Below are 6935 nucleotides of genomic sequence, written 5' to 3' on the forward strand. Positions count from 1 at the left end.
GCGTGATGGCTGTCACACCCCCTCCCATAGACGAGCATTGAGGGGGCATGGCCGTGACGTCACAAGCCTCCGCATTGCCAGTGAACTTTGCTCCGTGTACCGGATGTCTGGGGTGCCGCAGCCGAGATTGCGGGGGTCCCCAGCAACGGGACCACTGCGATCAGACATCTTATCCCCTCTCCTTTGAATAGGGGACAAGATGTCTTGGGGCGGAGTACCTTTAACTCCATCAAACCACCCTTAACCTGATTGTAAAGGTCAAGGTCCTGATGGTCCATATTTTTAAAAAAATGCAGCGGGATTACACAATGCAGTTTAAATTGTGAATTGTGGTGCATAATGTTTGTACGCACATTTCAAATGCGCTAGAAATTTGTGACATGTCACTTCTTTTGATTGTGTCCCCCAGGAAAGCGTGAAAGATGTGGGACACTGATCAGCCCCATTAAATGGAGCTATTCGTAGTCTATGACTGTGATAACAAATTTAGGCTGAGGGTATGTTCACATGTTGGTAACTCATAGCAGGAAGATCCGCTGTGACTTTCACTACCATTCACTTCAGTGGGTCTGCTGGCAGTCTGCAAATCTGCCACTATAATGGATTTTCTGCTGACTCATTAAAATGAAACGTAACGAAACCCGCTGCGATTTTCTCAATATGTGATCGTACCTTGAATGTCCATAGCAAAAACCCAAGGTAACCCTCAAAATTTCTGCCACGTATTTTAACCCCTTAAGGACATCGGACATAAATGTACGTCTTGATGCGCTGGGACTTAGCACACCAGGAGGTACATTTACAACCTATATATGACGCAAGCAGCCAGGGACCTGCCGGCAATAGGCATAGCACTGAACAGTATTAGCAATCTGATAATTGCCCATGGGGAAATAAAAAGTGTAAACTTATTGTGAAGTAAAAAAAACCCTTTCCCCAATAAAAAAAAAAAAAAATGTTTCACCCCTTTTCCCCAATTTTAGTTATAAAAGCGTAAATTTTTTTTTTTATATGTAATACACATATTTGGTATTGCCGTGTGCGTAAATGTCCGAAATATCAAAATATAATTCAAATTGTCCCGTACGGTAAACGGTGTTTACGTAACAAAAAAAAAATATATATATATATATTCTAAACTATAAAAATAAATAAAATGCGATCAAAAAGTCACATATGGTATGTACAAAAGTGGTACAAAAGGAACTGCAAGAAATGAGGCCATATACAGAAAAATTAGAGAGTTATAGGTGGTCACAATAGGGCGATTTTAAACATTTTGTAAAAGCAGTACAATAATAGAATAGTATGTAACCATGGGTATCATTTTAATCAGATTGACCCACAGAATAAAGAAATCAGGTCATTTTTACCAGAAGGTGTACAGTCTATAAACGAAACCCTTTAAAATTTTGTTTTTCTTTTCAATCTCCTCACACAAATAATTTTTTTTTTGTACATTTTATGGTAAAATGAGTGATGTCATTACATAGTACAATTGGTCACGCAAAAAACAAGCCCCCATATGGGTCTGTGGATGGAAATATAAAAGAGTTATGGCTCTTAGAAGGTAAAAATAAAACTGCAAAAATAAAAGGGGCCTGGTCCGTAAAGAAAAACTCCGCCACTAGACATGTTATCCCCTATCCCAATGTTTCCCAACCAGGGTGCCTCCAGCTGTTGCTAAACTACAACTCCCAGCATGCCCGGACAGCCTTCGGCTGTCCGGGCATGCTGGAAGTTATAGTTTAGCAACAGCTGGAGGCACCCTGGTTGGGAAACACTGCCCTATCCAAAGGATAACATGCACAATACGGCTCGAGGTGATCACATGGTCAAGTCCCCTGATAGAAAATAAAACACCCCACAAATGTATTTTTGACTTTGCAGTACATTTTATGGCATACGTACATTTGGTCACTCTTAAAAAGGCTGGGAGGAAAATAAGCAAAAAAGAAGATTGGCTGCTTTCTTAAGTGGTTAAACTGGCCACACGTTAATAAATGCAAATAGTAAAGCTGTGCGGTACAGTATTTTAGTGTACTTTTGTTTTCAGCTAAGCGTATTGACTGGTTTGAACCTTTTTAAAAGGGTTACTCTGGTGGAAAACTTTATTTTTTTTTTTTTATTAACTGGTGCCAGAAAGTTAAACAGATTTGTAAATTACTTCTATTAAAAAATCTTAATCCTCCCAGTACTTATTAGCTGCTGAATACTACAGAGGAAATTCTTTTATTTTTGGAACACTGCTGACATCATGAACACAGTGCTCTCTGCTGACATCTCTGTCCATTTTAGGAACTGCCCAGAGCAGCATATGTTTGCTATGGGGATTTTTCTCCTACACTGGACAGCACTTAAAATGGACAGAGATGTCAGCAGAGAGCTCTGTGGTCGTGATGTCAGCAGAGAGCACTGTGCTCGTGATGTCAGCAGAGAGCTCTGTGTTCCAAAAAGAAAAAAAAATTCCTCTGTAGTATTCAGCAGCTAATAAGTACTGAGAGGATTAAGATTTTTTTAATAGAAGTAATTTACAAATCTGTTTAACTTTCTGGCATCAGTTGATTTAAAATAAAAATAAAGTTTTCCACCGGAGTACCCCTTTAACACCATGATGCCCCTAAACATCACCCTGCAGTCCAAAGTTGTATAAGTGTGTTGCAATCTTGCAGTATAAAACCATTTAATGGTGCATGCACACAATGTTTTTGCTATACAGTTCCCGTATACAGTTTCAAGTTAAAAACCGTACGGAAACGTATAGAAAACCGTGTGCATTGACTTAACATTGTAAACCGTATGTCAAACGCATCATCCGGTTTAGTCAGTTTTGCATCCTATACAGTTTTGTCCGTTTTTTTTTTTTTTTTTTTACCTGTACCCAAAACCGTAGTGTACCACGTTTTTTGGTCCGGGTGAAAAACCGTATTAAACTGTATACGTTTTTCATTTTTTTTTTTTTTTAACATGGGAGTCAATGGGAACCGTACAGAACCGTATGTGTGTACGGTTCCATCCAGTTTTCTTAAAAAAACAGATGCAACCGGACATCATTTTTCAAACCATATACGGTCGAAATTTGTACACGTTTTGATACAGTTTAGTCCAGTTTTGAGGAATCCGTTTTTCATCAAAAACCTGATACGGGAACTGTATTGCAAAAACGTGGTGTGAATGCAGCCTTATAAGCACAGTGCCACCTAGAGGTTAGAAGCTGAAAAGGCTCCTATAAAAGTAGCACCACTTGCAGATGGAATGTGAATAGGTTCCTACAAGTGTCGTGCTACTTTAGAGCTACAAGGTGAAAGTAGGATAATGAATACAGCCGGTCTGTGGTAGCAGCCCACACCCTCCACCAAGTCTAGGGGATAAGTGCACGGGATAGTATTGAGAATGTGTTGACACAAAGCAGAAAAAAAAATCTCAATCAAGAATATGTATAACTAATCATGATCTAGTATCTGTGGCTCACCAGATAACATATAACTCCCGGCATGCATGGACAGCTGCAGGCTGTGAGGGCATGCTGGGAATTGTAGTTTTTCATCAGCTGCTGAACAGATTAACACCTCCTATGAGCCCAAAACATGAATGTTTCCTACAAATTGGGTTGCATTTTCTCATATCAGCACTTAAAGCCTTAAAAATTAACTTGTTAGAATATATATATATGTGTCTGAGCCACTTATTTTTTTATGAAATATTAGAAAGTTTCATTTTACGTCAGTCCGGTCCATGAATATGAATGAGAAAAAGGTGTAAAAAAAACCCAAAACTGATTTCCCTCCAGATAAAGACAAGAATTAAAGGCATACTCCAAAGGAACAAAATCAATCGGTGCCAGAAAGTGACATAGATATGTAAATTACTTCTATTTAAAAATCTTAATCCTTCCAGTACTTATCAGCTGCTGTATAATACAAAGGAAGTTGTATATTTATTTTCTGCCTGACCACAGTGCTCTCTGCCGACACCTCTGTCCATGTCAGGAACTGTCCTGAGTAGGAACAAATCCCCATAGCAAACCATTCCTGCTCTGGACAGTTCCTGACACGGATTGAGGTGTCAGTAGAGAGCACTGATCAGACTGGAAAGAACTACATAACTTCCTCTGGAGCACACAGCAGCTGATAAGTACTGGAAGGATTGAGTTGTTGTTTTTTTTATAGAAATTTTTAAAAAATGTGTACAACTTTTTGGCACCAGTTGGTTTAAACACATTTTTTTCCTTTGAAGTAGCCCGTTAAAGGGCAATGAGAAGAAAAGACTTCTTGTTCTCCATATTACTCTATGATGGCAGTCTTTAACCTTTAGCTCCCCAGCATACCTTGACAGGCTTCAGCAGTCTGGACATGCTGGGGATTAAAGTTCTTTCTACAGCTGGAGCGACCACGATGTCTGAGTACAATGCACATGCGCGCGCAGCGACTCGCACATCCCTGTGTGGCTGCCGGTAGCAGCAGATTACAGGGGGGGGCAGCTGAAGGCACACTATAGGGTCACCGGCGGGCCCTACCCATAGAATATATAATACACTTCAGCGTCACCGTAATAGACCTGAGCTATCAGATCCTGAAGATTGTGCATGTTGACTGCAGGATCAGGCGTGTTCCCTACTTGTTACTTATTGGTATAGTCTTGCCTTACTTTGCAGACTGGGAAGAGTTCCCCTTTAGTTTTTGGTTGGGCAGTTGCACCCACAGCCTCTGGAAGCACTTGAGAGGATTTGGAGCTGTGATTCAAACGTTTGCCCAACAGTGTTAAACCTAAAATGACATCATGATAAAAGGTGACGATTGAGAGAAAGGAGTGAAGATATTTCCACCTGTCATCATCTATTCCAGTGTTCCCCAAACTGTGGCTCTCACTTTCAAAACTACAACTCCCATCATGTCATGACAAAACTTTTCTAATTGTTGTATGTCTACAACTCCCATCATAACAGCTCTCAATGAATGATGGCAGTTGTAGTATTGCAATGTATACTACTGTCATCATGCACTGACAGCCAAAGGCATGATGGGAGTTGTCGTTTTATACGAAGGTTGCAAAATCACAACTCCCATCGTACTGTGATAGCCTTTGACTGACAGGGCATTATGACAGGTGTACATTTGGCTAAAAAAAAATTGAAAAAGTTGTGCTACAGTTTTGTCTACAATTACAACTTTTGCAGCGGCTTTGGCGCGAAAGTTTGAAGAATACTGCTCTAATACCTTTGTTATGAATTAAAGGGGTACTCCGGTGGAAAACTTTTTTTTTTTTTTTTTTTAATCAACTGGTGCCAGAATGATTTGTAAATTACTTCTATTAAAAAATTTTTAATCCTTACAGTACTTATTAGCTGCTGAATACTACAGAGGAAATTATTTTCTTTTTGGAACACAGAGCTCTCTGCTGACATCACGAGAACAGTGCTCTCTGCTGACATCTCTGTCCATTTTAGGAACTGTCCAGAGCAGCATTTGTTTGCTATAGGGATTTTCTCCTACTCTCTGTGTTCCAAAAAGAAAATATTTTCCTCTGTAGTATTCAGCAGCTAAGAAGTACTGGAAGGATTAAGATTTTTTTTAATAGAAGTAATTAACTAAAGGGGTACTCCACATGCAGTAATCTTATACCAGGGAAAACTGGTTCCTGCTAAAGCTCCATACACAATACAGCACCCAAAGAGCAACCTCCGGGATTTATGGAAAGTTCAGGCACTTTACTGTGCACCCCACTTCATTTTATTAACTAAGGGGATCCAACGCCTGGGCTTGTTGTTGTATGTGGCATAAGATAAGGCTGCATTCGCACCTTGTTTTTTACATACGGGTGCTGGATCCGGCTGGGGCAGGGGCAAACTCATACCAGCTGGGGGAGGGGCAAACGCATACCGGCTGGGGGAGAGGCGCTCGTGTACCCCAGCCGGATCAGCCCGTGACTCAATTTACTTTAATGAGCCGACCAGAGTCAAACGGTGACTCCGGTCGGCTCAGTTTTGACCCGTATGCGGTTTCCTGACCGACCTAAAACCGTAACTTACTACTAGAGATGAGCAAACTTACAGTAAATTCGATTCGTCACGAACTTCTCGGCTCGGCAGTTGATAACTTATCTTGCATAAATTAGTTCAGCTTTCAGGTGCTCCGGTGGGCTGGAAAAGGTGGATACAGTCCTAGGAGACTCTTTCCTAGGAATGTATCCACCTTTTCCAACCCACCGGAGCACCTGAAAGCTGAACTAATTTATGCAGGATAAGTCATCAACTGCCGAGCCGAGAAGTTCGTGACGAATCGAATTTACTGTAAGTTCGCTCATCTCTATTTACTACGGTTTTAGGTCCGGTCCAAAAACGGATACGGATCAAAACTGAGCCGACCGGAGTCACCGTTTGACTCCGGTTGGCTCATTAAAGTAAATGGAGTCACGGGCTGATCCGGCTGGGATACGGGAGCGCCGCCCGTATGTAAAAAAAAAACGAGGTGTGAATGCAGCCCAACTCAAGGTTGTGTTCCCTTTTAAATGGCAAGGTCATGTGATCATATTTCACATGTATGTGTAAACCTATGGTGCCTACACAGGGGCATTGATACCATAGCACTGGTGTGACTGTGCCGCTGTCGGTTCCAACGCTTTATCAGAAACTTCAGTGTAAAACTTTACTTTGCATTATGTAGTTGTAGAATTCAGGAGGCGCACTCTCCACCCCCCAGTCTGTTCCAGGCAGAGTCCTCCTTTATATAGAATATACACATCAGGTCCCCTTATGTGTATATTCTATAGAACAGTCCTGTAACAAGTGGAGCCAGGCGCCAATAACATTGTCCTCGCACTGCGGACCAATCACTGACATTGTAGCACTTTGATATAAAATAGTTTTTGATCGATTTAACAGAAATCATTCAATTTGTTTTATAATACGGGGGGGAAAGGGCAGAAATGTTATATTT

The sequence above is a fragment of the Hyla sarda genome, chromosome 12, assembly GCF_029499605.1.
Source record: "Hyla sarda isolate aHylSar1 chromosome 12, aHylSar1.hap1, whole genome shotgun sequence".
NCBI lineage: Eukaryota > Metazoa > Chordata > Amphibia > Anura > Hylidae > Hyla > Hyla sarda.